Raw genomic sequence first — 13,459 nt, forward strand, 5'->3', positions numbered from 1 at the left:
TCATTAGAGATTTCAAGGCAGTGGCAAGAGATCATTAAACCAGGCACAAGGCCCTGTGTGACTACATAGGTTCCTCCTCAGAGAATATGTTCCTACTCAGAGAGGTTAAGTAACATAAAATCAATGCTAATGAAAAATTGGTTTGACTTCAGAATTTAGAGCTCTCACTCTTAGCCACAAACAATAAACATAATTTACTGGGGGTTTTCTATAGACTGAGCATGCAAGATTATCTCATACAATCCATGCAGTAGTCTGATTAGATGGTCATTATTATCCCCATTTTGCAGATGAGGCAACTGAGCAACCTGAACACTGAAATATACAGTTGCTATTTTTTGGCTACCCGGCATCGATCACTCCTTCCTAATAGCACATCAATTCCCTTGGTAAGCACCCTGAGGGCAAGGATGCTTTCTTGGTTTCGAACAAGTGCCTAGAACAGCAGTGAATAATCGATAATCAATGCCTGCTGACTGAGATGTGTGCACTGTTTTCCCACAACAGTCAAGGGTGCTCGAGACTTCCATGTTCAGACCCCCATGTCACCTCCAGCACTGCAGGGCCGGGCAGACAGTGCATGCCCGAAGCTGTTTCTGGAACTTTGACCCGTGGGTAGGGTGCCACAGACACAGACAAATTAGAGCGGGATTACTTCAAACGTCCTGGCCCGGCAGGAAGTATAGTGGACCATGCTTTCTGTGCAGGTTCTGTCTTGAGTTTAAGCCTCACTCTCTAGCCTTCTCATTTCACAGACAAGCTTCTCACTATATATATAACTGAGTCTGGAGTCCCCAAGACCAGCCTCAGTTTTGAAGATTTGCTAGAACTCGCATCTCAGAAAACCTGCTCTACTCACCGTTGTGGTTCATTACAGCCGAAGGATACAGATGATCAGCCAGAGAAGAAGGCACAGAGGGCTGAGTCCAGGAGCCTCTCCTGCTGGAGCCACGCGGACCGTGCCGAATTCCGCCAGCCGCCATGTGTGCCAACAACACCCGTGACACGCTAAGATGTCATGACTCCTCACCCACGGAACCTCGGCGTCCACGGTTCGTATGAGGGTCCCATGGGCCCGCGGCACCTGTGTGACTGACCTGAGCTACTCAGTCTCCAGCCCTGCAGAGGTTGGCCTGACCCCGCGGCCTCAGCGGATAAAAACAGCCGTTCACCCGACGTCACAATTTTGGCGGAAGCGGTAGGGTCAAACTGACACAAAGTGGCCCGAAGCACCAAAATCCAAACACACTCTTCCCAGGTGGGATATTGCAAGAACTCAGGGGTAAGCTGCCAGAGCCCATCAAGGGCCAAGCCTTCTGAAGACAGGCCTTTCTTTGGCACATGCACGACTTGAGCAGCCTGGGCCTGCTGAGCTACCCTTTAACTGTACAACATCTGATAATGTTGGTGAAATTAAGTAATTGATTGATTCAATCCTACAGTCACACAGCTAATAACTATAGGCCCAAAATATAAGTTCCTTCCTGATTCTAAAATCTAAGCCAGGAAGAATTGGTTGTGACAGGTTACCATTTATAAGAGGAATTTATTAACTAGAACCCTAATGGTCTATAAAAATTAAGGCACCACTCAGCAGTCCTACTTCTCAGAATTTATCCTAAGGAAATGGTGAGTGAATACACAGATGGGTTTACAAATATACTTATTGCAGCATTACTTTTAGGACACAAAATTAGAAACAATGTATACATCCAACTAATAGGTGACTGGTTAAATCAAAAGCTGGCCAACTTTCTCTGTAAAGGGCCATACAGTAAATACTTTCAGCTTCCCAGGCTATGCAGTCTCTGTTGTAACTACCTAACTCTGCTACTATAGCACTAAAGCAGCCACAGACAATAATATGTAAAGGAATGAGTATGGCTGTGTTCCAGTAAAACATGAACGGACTGGAGAGGGGGGCAGAATTCAGCCACCAGGCCATAGTTTGCCAATCCCTGGGTTAAACTCTAATATATATTATCATACACAACAGAATACTATCCAGTCATTTTTTAAAATTAAGCAGATCTATATGTGCCAATATGAAAAGATGTCTATGACATACAACTAAGTGAATAAAACATTGGAATCATACCATATGTACAACTTTGGGGTGAAAAGATTTGTGTACATGCAGGAAAAATGTTGAAATGATGTACATGAGGCTGTCCAGAGTTATCTCTGGAAGGCTAGGATTATGTGGGACTTTCATTTACTACATCATACATTTCGGTATTGCTTGAAATTTTTTACCATAAATATGTATGATATTTACAATCAGATAGAAAAATCCATTTCAAAAAAAGCTTGAGGCTCTGGCCAGAACACCTACTTAGTCCCACACTAAATTATTCAAGCTTCTAGTAAGTAAGAAATCCTGAATACAGGACAACTTCTACATTCAGTACTTTAGGAGCAACTCTCCTAGCACAGGCATTAAAATGTAATGACTCCTTAAAGTTCTTTCCAAGCCAAGGTTCTTGAGAGAATTGTTTTATTTTTTATTTAGAGAGAGAGTGCACACATGGTGGAGGGGCCAAAGGAGTGGGAGAGAGAGAATCCCAACCAGGCCCCATGCCCAGCTTGGAGCCAGACGCAGAGTTCGATCCCAGGACCCTGAGACCTGAGCAGAGATCAAGAGTCGAACACTCAACTGATTAAGCCACCCATGCGGCCCTAGAGAGAATTCTTTTAGAACTTTAAGGCCAATGTTCTTTTCCTCTTCCCATCACAATAAATAGCGCACGAACAGTCTTCTCTCAAAAGGAATAGATGTTTTTAAAGATTTGACTTATTCATTTGAGAGAGAGAGAACATGAGTGGAGGGGAGGGGCAGAGGGAGAGGGAGAAGCAGACTCTCTGAGCAGGGAGCCCGACGCAGGGGTTCAATTCCAGGACCCCGGGATTGTGACCTGAGCAGAAGGGCAGATGCTTAACCGACTGAGCCGCCCAGGCACCCCAACAGGAATAGATTTTTAACCACCCTAAAAATACATGAGCCTTGATAGGAAAGAAATGATACTGTGAATTTGGAGGAATACTCTTTATTTACAGCTCTGTCACACTGGGAGTGCTTGGAATTCTAGTTAGTATTCATATTCCATTTCTAAAATATTATACAAAGCCTGAAACCAAACTGTTAGAATTAACAGACCAGCAGCACCAAGGCACTCAGTCCTTAGAAGCTACAAATAAAATACCTTCTTGAATTGAATTTATATGCTGCCTAAATTCATACCCCACAAAACACAAAATGTCCAATGCTAAGTTCCTTAGGATATATAAAAACAGATGCAAACATAATCCATTGACTTTTTTTTTTTCTGATGACTGCTAACTTTGCTGACAGTTTAGAGAACACAAGACGTTTTTGAAGACCGTGTTTACTTCCGAGGAGTCATTATGCACCAGTTAGCTGTCTTTCAGAAGGAAGCTCTAGCCAGTCTTACCAGCCACTCTTCACCGGAGGCTGGGTTTTCTCCCTCAACCACAGCGTCATATAATTTCAGACTAAGACCACCTGTTCTAGAATCACCTGTATTAGATATTTAAAAGATTGTTTCTCACTATTTTGTGTCAAAGAGATGAGGGCTTAGTATCTCCACGTTATTAATGTACGAAAACGAATTTACAGATAGGTTGCTTAGAGCCGATCAAAGAAAAACCTCCCTTTCTGTTAATTGCATAATTCATGGCATTTTTAAAACTAGCACTGATCCAAGTATCTTTTATGCTTATTGGCAGATTGATTATCCATGAAGAAGTTCTCTGTTATCTTTATTATCCATTTGGATGAGAAGGCCTTGGGGAAGGGACAAAGGCTTAGCTTTGTTTACACCCGACTCTACCCTTTCACATTCAGCCTCCTTTGTGAGTTGGCTATGATTTGAGTCTTCGGGGGAAGGGATGAATCTTGAAAAAGATCTTTAATAGAATTAAAATCTATTTCAGGCATCAAAAATAGAATTCTGATTATGTCCTTGCATCCATGGTTTCTGAAGGGTAAGGGGAAAATAAAACTCTGCCCACTTGCCTTTTTTATCTGCCAGGCTTCTTTTCTGTGCCCCTATCTTCTCACCCCCACCTCCATCGCTCTCATATTTCTATGACTAAAAAACAAAACCACGGGCTGGTTACCGCAACAGGATCATTTATTTGTGTTCTTCAAGCAGCCTGCAACACAGCCAGAAGATAATGGACACCTCATTTATTCAAGCTCTGAATGATCATATTTAATTCCCCGTGACAGCTGTCTTCCCCACATTAGCATTGCAAATAAGTTCGGTTTTGTAATGGCCTTCTATTGAACATGATTCCATTATGTGTGGTCTGTATCGAGGCAGGATACGGTCTTAGTATCTATAGCAATATTTCTGCAAGCTGCTGCTCTTTACACTGCTCACATTTAAGCTGGCTGTTCACCACAATGCTTTCCTTGAACTATATTGAACTGCCTACACTTTCAAATAAAATAAAGAGGAATGAATGTAATTTGAAAAAGCAGTTACCCGGGCATATACATATTACATACCTCCTCCCCTTTTACATATGTAATCAACCTGGAAGCACTTTGAAAAAATTGCCGATTGTCCCATTTTAAAACCCAGATAATAAAATCATTATGGCCAATTAAACGATTACATGATGCTAGACACACTGGGGTTCAATGCCTGGTTTTGCATATCACTAACACACTATTAGGCATAAGGCAATCAGTCTGAATTCAGAGTCATTTTCATGTAAGGGAGGTGAGAAGCCTATGCGTGGGGAAAAAAGCAGCTTCCTCAGCGCCCAAAAGAAGATTTCAAGGTGACCTGATCTTAGCAAGGGGTGAAATGCAGCCCTCTCGCCTCAAAAATCTACAACTTGCTAAATGGCTCCTGCCTCCAGAGGTTCATCTACAGATGTAGCCACCAGCTGGGTTTCCATGGGGTTCCCCGCCCTTGGCAGCTGTGGAACCAGCATGTATTAGGAAGACAGAAGAAAGAGGCAGCTGGGTAGGAGAGAGGGGCTGCCTACCCAGACTCCACAAGATGTCATCGCAGACCATGTGTCAAAGTGACTCTGAGGCCACCTGGGCTGGCTGCCCAAAGTGATTCGGGGTCTCCCAAGTCTCTGAAGGCTCTTGCATCGTCGTCTTGCATCCTGATGTTCGACGGAAAAGCAGGTGGAGTGGCTTGCCTTGTCCCTCATGGCAAGGAGGAGTAAATCCGGTCAGCTCCCCTCACTGTGGGAAGCAGAAACCTGGCAGCCGTGCCTTAGCCCTTCCCAGCTTCTCAGCCTTCGTCCACCCTTCTCTGTCTGTCTGTAGGGAAGGGTATGCTGCGCTCTGGTGCCCTGGCCACATGGGAGTGTAGTGAGGCAGAGCTGCCAGGGAGGTCTGATATTCGGGAGGTTACGCTCAATTCAGGAAAGGGTTAACAAGCATGCTTGACTCCACCTAAGTCATGTCTTCCAACGCAGCTTTTCTCAGTAAACAGGTTGGCATTCTGATCCACCTTCATCTGATTCCTGGGTCTCACTCCCCATTGGCTGAGAGCATGGAGAAGAAGGCAGAGTTAGTTATTGGCCTAACCCTTACACCTGACAGGTAAATCCTTCCCCTTCTGTTTGATATTAACTTAATACGGAGCAGTGCTTCACAGGTTCTACTATGCATGTACATCAGCTGGAGATCTTGTTAAGCTGCAGATTCTGATTCAGGAGGTCCAGGATAGGGCCCCAGAGTCTCTGTTTCTAACAGGTGGTCCAGGTGATGCCAATGCTGCTGGTCTCCAGCCCACACTTTGCTCGGCAAGAATGTAAAATGTGGTCTTCAGAACAGAGAACTCAGGGCAGACTCAGGGGCAGTAATAAGGGGAAACGGTATCCTACCCCCCTCTTCCTTCACCGCTTAAGGTGGGGATCCTCAAATCTTAGTGTGGATTAGAATCAACTGAAAACTTTTTAAAACTCAGATTCTTGAGACTCACACCCAGAACTTTTTGCTCAGTAATTTGGGAGTGGAACCCAGAAATCTGCACTTTTAAGAAGCATTTTTAACACTGAATATGCATTTTAACAGGCTAAATAAAGTCATACCACAGACCCCACCCGTGACACCCTACCAAGCAGGCAACGCTCCAGCTTACACCACCCTTGACACTGCTGACCCCACGCCCCAGCAAGTGGCTGTTGCTGTCACTCTTACTGGTGGCAAAAGAACTCCCAACTTTCCCTGTTTCTCTGTTACTCATTCCCAATTCCAAGTCCAGGGCACATGCCTCTGACTGGCCTAGTCTCGGTCACATTTCTAGATCACAGCTTTGTAGAAAGCGGGGAAATTAAGCATCAGTGATTGTCAACTTTCAGAAACCCTAACACAGGAAAGGAATTCAGATATTGGAAGCAAAAACAAAAGCAAAACCAAAAATCAGATACTCCAGTATGCTTTTTCTCTTGTATTGGAAAGTCAATCCAATAATGAAAAGATTAACACAATTTTCAAATGTCACCTTTAAAAGTATACCCTAAAAATAAGATGTCAGTATTGCCCTATAGCTATAGAAACTAGAAAGTGAGAGATATTAATAACTTTATAGTAGCTTTCATAACACAAATAAAAATATGCATAAAATATGATCACTAAATATCTAAAAATATATATATATAATAATCTAACTCTTAGAAAATCATCTTTTTTGTCTTCAGATTAGACACTGCTGAAAGAGTTCTCATAATACTTTGCCCAAAGTATGCCACTTTAACACACAAAGAATTACAGAGATGAGAGCATCATAAAGCGAGTGAGAATATGAGCGAGCCCCTTCTCTTGAACCACAGAGCATAGGCAAATACGTAAACAGTAGGCAGTCACTGAAATTTCACCAACCTGCTGCCCATAGCTCACTATATGCCCTAATCACTAAAGGTGTAATTTCTTATCCTAAAACACGGAGTCTGTCATAATAGATGTAATAACTTTCTCTGATGCCTCCTGGGCTTGGAGGATCCTTTAAAAAATGCCTCCCTATTCCATCCTGATTCCTTGCTAGTCCCTTTATTGATTTTCTGCAGCTGTTTTTCTTAAGCATATGAAGCAAATTATTCTAGTTGGTTCCTCCAGACATCTGCTGATAAATCTACGTTATTTAACTTCTTCAATTTCCTAGAGCTGTACTACAATCCTTAGGAGAATCTTTGACTCTTCCTTTCTTTCTCCTCTTTATGCTTGCGACTCTCTGGTGGTGCTCTCAGGATTCTAATTACACTCTCTTTTGTTGGCTCCAATGACACCCCTGGTCTCAATTCGCCCTCTATCTTCATCTCAGAGTTCCCCACATCCCTGATAACGCCACACCTATGCCTCAAGTGATACACAAACTATTCTCCCCTTGCTTGCAAGGAAAAGGTGAAGTACTCTGGAATCAATCTGACGTATTTCTGCCACGTCTTTTACCACAAGTGTGATGCCCACATCTCTGTGACAGCCACGTTCTCCGGTCTGGCTCAAGTCCAATCTTCCTGCATCCTGGCTCTCCACCCTCTCCCATGGCATTAAGCTCTTAGCCATTTAGAGACCGAAGTTAGACATCATCCTTCCTCTACTCAAGTGTCACTTATGAAAAGCATCCTGCTTTGTCCGTGACACTGGCAAACAGAAAACACGACAGCACAATGGGATTTTGTCACAAATGCAGAAGTCGTCACAGAGAAAGTTCTCAAAGCCTGTGCTGTGCGGGTAAACACTCACCCCGTAAATGCAAAGGCATTTTTTATTTTCCCCCACCCTGCTCCACCGAGTGTCCCCTCTCCTCCAGCTTGCTGCAGCAAACCTTGGCATCTTTGTCTCATCTCCCATTCCTTTCGCTTCTTGACACCTTCCTAAGACACCTGAACTCAATACACTGTATGCTCTCTGGCTTGCAATTATCCTCGACTGCAGCTTCCTCTGCCCTGGAAGTGACTGTGCCTGGAGGCTTTTCCAGACTCATCTCCAGCTTTTGTCCTTCCTTTACTTCATCTCTCTCCTCCGGGTCCCTGCCCTCCCTTTCACATCCTTCTCCCCGCGAGGGGAGGTGAGTTGTGTTGCTGAATCTCTTCTTCCCACATAATAATACGCACAAGCTGTCTTAGCAACCGAGCCTGGCATTAGCACAGTCTCACTTCAGAACTTTCCACTGAGGCCAAGGAAGCCCTGACAGGAGTCACTATACCATGCCTACGAGTCTCTGGGGACCCCCAAACCACTTCAGAATACTCCAAACCAATCTTGCAGGCACTTTGCAGGAGGCTGGCCCCACTTCAGCCAAGTGCCCTGCACTGAAAGACGATGTCGTTTCCATCAGTAACTAGTGCAGTTAATGAGAGCACTGGACACGCCGGCACTAAGGAAATTAGCCAGAATTTAATTCTGCCAATAATTGCCTTGGGCTTGATGACTCACCAAGAGCTTCCCCGGGGGCCTACTTTAAATTGTAGGTGTGTTTTAGGTCTTCATAAATCAGACATCATTGGCTCCTGGGCTGCAATAAAATGTCTTTGCTATAATAATCTGTTATTATATTTATGAATCTGCTCAGCACTTGGCATCGCTTCTGTAACAATTTAACACAGCCCTAAACAGGCACATTTATGACGGGCTATAAGATAAGCCCGAGACACACAGTAGCAATATATGCTGTATTTCTTCATTGGCCTTTCTCTTTTTCTCTTAAACCACCTTCTCATTAGAATACCTGTTAATACAGTGAATGGGATCTGTTTGACTTAAATCAAGCTCATTTTCCACAGGGTAACAAATTGTTGGTATTCATTGCTTGGAAATTTCTTTTGCTTGTAATATTTTTTTTGATTAAGTAAATTTTATCCAAACCTCAAATATATAGTGGTGACAATATAACAATTGGGAATAAATGAATGTAGAGCATTTTTTTTATTTTTAGGAAAAAATAGGGTTTAGTTATTTTAGGCTTCTAATTTTGCACCTTTTTAATCTTCTCTGAAAAATAATGTGGTATCTCTTAACACCTCAACTTCGTCGTGAGACCTCAGTCCCCACCCTCACCTGAGAAGCATCACGTCCTTTATTTCTGAGGACCTACTCCCATCTGCCCACACACACGAGAAGTACCTCGATCCAGGAAAACAGTAAATGCAGGCAAGAGTCTACAGAATATGAAATTAAATCTCAGCCTATCTTCCGATGATTTTTTTATGCATTTACATACATGGTAATATATTTCTGTGTATTTGTATAGGAATATATTTCTTTGTTTTATAAGTTTGGGAATCACTATACATATTATAACTCACTTTTCCATTTCACAACATCTATGAACACTGTTTTCATGCTTGGTTATTTTGGGATATATTTGCCTACAACTAAAAAATAAATTTAAGTTTTCATAAACAAAACAAATGTACTATCTAGCCAGAAATACATGCAAAAACTAAAGCCGTGGATTTAGACATCATTCCCTTACTCGAGTGTCACTTATGAAAAGCATCTTCTTTGTCCATGACACTGGCAAACAGAACACACGACAGCACAATGGGATTTTGTCACAAATGCAGAAGTCGTCACAGAGAAAAAGTTCTCAAAGTGTGTTGTGTGAATTATTCTATTAGTAATTTATTTTAATGTGTTTCTGTAACCAAATTTTAATTTGTTTCTTTCTGTTTTTTTGCAAACCATTAAATAATTGAGTTTAGCTTTTCTGTTAAAAAGAAACAGCATTCATGGGATGCCTGGGTGGCTCATTTGGTTAAGCATCTGCCTTCAGCTCAGGTCATGATCCCAGGGTCCTGGGACCAAGTCCCACATCAGGCTCCTTGCTCAGCAGGGAGCCTGCTTCTGCCTCTGCCTGCCACTCCCCATTTGTGCTCTCTCTCTCTGTCTCTCTGACAAATAAATAATACCTAGAAAGAAAGAGAGAGAGAGAGAGAGAAAGAAAGAAAGAAAGAAAGAGAAAGAGAGAGAGAGAGAGAGAGAGAAAGAAAGAAAGAAAGAAAGAAAGAAAAAGAAAGAAAGAAAGAAAGAAAGAAAAAAAGAAAGAAAGAAAGAAAGAAAGAAAGAAAGAAAGAAAGAAAGAAAAAGAAATAGCATTCAGGGGCACATGGGTGGCTCACTCCATTAAGCATCTGACCCTTGATTTTGGCTCAGGTCGTGGGATTGAGCCCCCTCGTCAGGCTCCTCGCTCAGCAGAGAGTCTGCTTGAGATTCTCTCCCTCTCCCTCTGCCCTCCCGCCCCCACCGCTTACCCACCCACTGTCTCTCTTAAATAAATAAATAAATCTTAAAAAAAAAAAAAAAGAAACAGCATTCAGAATTAGGTCATTCTCCCAAGAGGACCTAATTATTTAGTTCTCAGCGTTAAGAAAAAGACTAAGAATTTACTTATTTGTTTATTTTTAAAGATTTTATTTATTTGAGAGAGAGAGACAGCAAGAGAGAGCAAAAGCAGGGGAGAGGGAGAAGCAGACTCCCCATCAAGCCAGGAGCCTGACTCAGGGCTCAATCCCAGGACCCCAGGATTATAACCTGAGCCGAACGCAGACACTTAACCAAGGGAGCCACCCAGGCTCCCCAAGACCAAGCATTTATATAAAATTATTTGATGTATTCATGTCAAAAACAATATATGATTAAATAAATGTCTAGTAATTGCACAATGCATAATTATCATGCATAATGCCTAATAATACTATTTTATGCTGGTATAAATCTTTCCTTATGTGACTTGTGAAAACCTTGACTAATGCTTCCAAAATCATCCCCTGCCTATATACAACATGATGTACCAACATAAAAAATGATTCAGAAATGGTTATGTCCCCAGCAAGTACAAAGCAGAGTCCTTTCACCCTAGAGACTTAAGAGTCAGAAGTTACAGAAAGACTGAGAATTAAGTGTCCTTGTTCCCTTTTTTTTTTTTTTTAACTGGGCAAACAATTCCGCACTGGAAGAGAGATCACAAATCCACTCAAACATGGATGAAAAAATCCATTGTCTCTGTAAAAGAAATCCTTTTCTTAAAACAGCTGCCAAAGAGAAGCCACCAGCTGGCCCGATGATCTGGCCAGCAAAGCTGCCTAACGTGGAGATGATTATACAATGGCAGCCTCCCGGGGGCCTGAGCATCCCCAACCAAAGTAGGTGGCCAGCAACTGGAATCCCTTGGGGCAAGTCCCCATCTTTGCAGGCCGTCTGGCACAGAATACAGAGAACTGTTGGCAGCCAACTCTGATTATGGCAACTTCCAAACAAATTTCCCACATGTGACTCTGAACGGAGGTTCCAATGAGGGAGGCGGAAGTGGGCTGCTCTATTATCATACACGGGCTCATTCTCTTGAAGCAACCAGGTGAGCACACAGGCCAGGCCCTGGGTCCAGGGTGCAGCTTTGCCAATGGACAAAGAAATAATAAAAAATTTTAGTGCCTCAAATATACCCATGGTAGTTCAGGTTACGATACCACTGCCCAGTTTTACTCGGAGGAAATTCTCTACCAAATTTTATCTCACACAGGGGATTCCTCACCAGATCCTTGCTTTTTACCGCACCAGAAGAGGCTCTCCAATTTAACCCCTTGTGCCCAGGAACAAAGCAGAAGTCCTACAGCAGGAGAGATTGTGAGACTGGACTCAGCCCTTCCCCACACCGATTCATCACCTTCCCCCACCTGGTTCAGACCCAATCTCCTCAACAAGCACAGAGGATGGTCCCTTCTCTCTCAGCACAAAACCTGGTCTCCTATGCAGAGAAGGCGTGAGCTCCCTGCAGGCTAGTCACACATGCACATCCCAGACTGACCACATCCACACACATCTGTTCCTCCTTTCCCCCCATCTCAGAGAAGCAGACCTCTTCTCCCCACAAGTCATGCTTTTATTCTGCCCCTTGCCTTCTTCAAGATCCCACTGAGCATCTCCTTTCACCTAATTCTCTCATATTTCACTGCCCCTTCCCACTGCCCACAAATACATTCAGATTCTCAACCCCCAGACTGTAACTTCTAGCTCCCAGTTGGCTTCCTTCCCTTTACTGCTCAACTTCTTGAAAGGGGACCCTATACTAGCCCTCTATCCTTAACCTTGTCCTGCTCCCTTTATGAAAATCCATTTATTCCAACCACCCAAGTTGAATTCTATTTCCTGTGAGGACTCTGATGATACACTTTCCAAATCTCAGTTTTCTTGTCCTTAAAATCAGGATAACAGTACTGTACTCCTTAGGATGAAGGTTAAATTATTATAAAAAAGAGACCTCAAACTATGGTGGCTCACCATAGATGCTTATTCCTCTCTTACCTAACAGTCCTGAGATGAGAAGACCAGTTATCAGGAAAGCCACACTCCATGTGATACTCAGAGAAGCAGGATTTTTCTGTTGTTGGTTCATCAGACTTTCATGTGCATGTGCATCAGCTAGGGCTCTTGCTAAAAATGCAGATTCTGATCAGGGGTCAGAGGAGGGCCTGAGATTCTGCATTTCTAACAAGTTCCCATATGATGTCAGGCTGCCAGGCTGTGGACCCATACTCTGAGTAAGAAGAGTGTAGGGCACTGTTCATGCCTGTTTGATGAAGTTGGGGTCACAGGCATCTCTGTTTTCCAGTTCTTAAGAAGGGAAAGAGGGGCGCCTGGCTGGCTCAGTCAGAAGAGCAGATGACTCTTGATCTCAGGGTCATGAGTTCGAGCCCCATGTTGGGCATGGAGCCTACTTAAAAAAAATTTTTTTTTAAAAAGGGGTGCCTGGGTGGGTAGGTCAGTCAGTTAAGCATCTAGCTCCTGATCTCATTTCAGGTCTTGATCTCAGGGTTGTGAGTTCAAGCCCCGCGTTGGGCTTCATGCTGGGTGTGGAGCTTACTTAAAAAAAAAGGAGGAGAAGGAGAAGGAGGAGGAGGAAGAGGAAGGAGGAAGGAAGAAGGAGGAGGAGGAGGAGGAGGAGGAGGAAGGAGGAAGGAAGAAGAAGGAGGGAAAGAGGACCTGTAGAAACATGTCCAGTGTCTTGAGACTCAAATTCAGAAGTGGCCCCTATCTGCTCACATTCCACAGGCAAACATCAATCACACGGCCGTACCTGGATGCAAACAAGAGTGAGGGCATAGGCATTATTTTCATTGATTATGGTACTTTTCTAAGGGTACTGAGGTATAGGCATTAGTTTTTTTGATTTTGGTATTTTCTAAGGTACTGAGAACAAAGAGCAGATATATTCGAGTACGGAATTCTCCTCAAAACCAAGACAGTGATTGGAATGTCGGTGGAAGCTTCTGCCTACACTGGAGTTAAATGGCAGAGGAAGGTGATGTTACATTTCCACTGTAGTATGACCCTAGGAAGGCAAGTATGCTAACAGAAATGTAGGGTGACAATGCAGGGCACTGCAGATTCACAAGTAGCTCTAAGAGTGCCTTGCCCTTGCTGGGTCTAATCTGGCTCCAGTGACAGTCCCTATATTCCTGCATAACC

General features: G+C 43.3%; 2 long non-coding RNA genes across 6 annotated transcripts in view; one reads left to right on the forward strand and one right to left on the reverse strand.

Moving 5' to 3' along the window:
• Positions 1-13,459, reverse strand: part of LOC148161874 (uncharacterized) — an 86,616-nt gene that overhangs the window by 48,407 nt on the left and 24,750 nt on the right. The window lies entirely within an intron of this gene.
• The window catches only part of LOC148161875 (uncharacterized), a 146,159-nt gene that overhangs the window by 38,290 nt on the left and 94,410 nt on the right, over positions 1-13,459 (forward strand). The window lies entirely within an intron of this gene.

Source organism: Eumetopias jubatus, unplaced genomic scaffold (assembly GCF_037043125.1).
Source record: "Eumetopias jubatus isolate StellerSeaLion01/CBP00866 unplaced genomic scaffold, mEumJub1_p1.0 scaffold_47, whole genome shotgun sequence".
Lineage (NCBI taxonomy): Eukaryota > Metazoa > Chordata > Mammalia > Carnivora > Otariidae > Eumetopias > Eumetopias jubatus.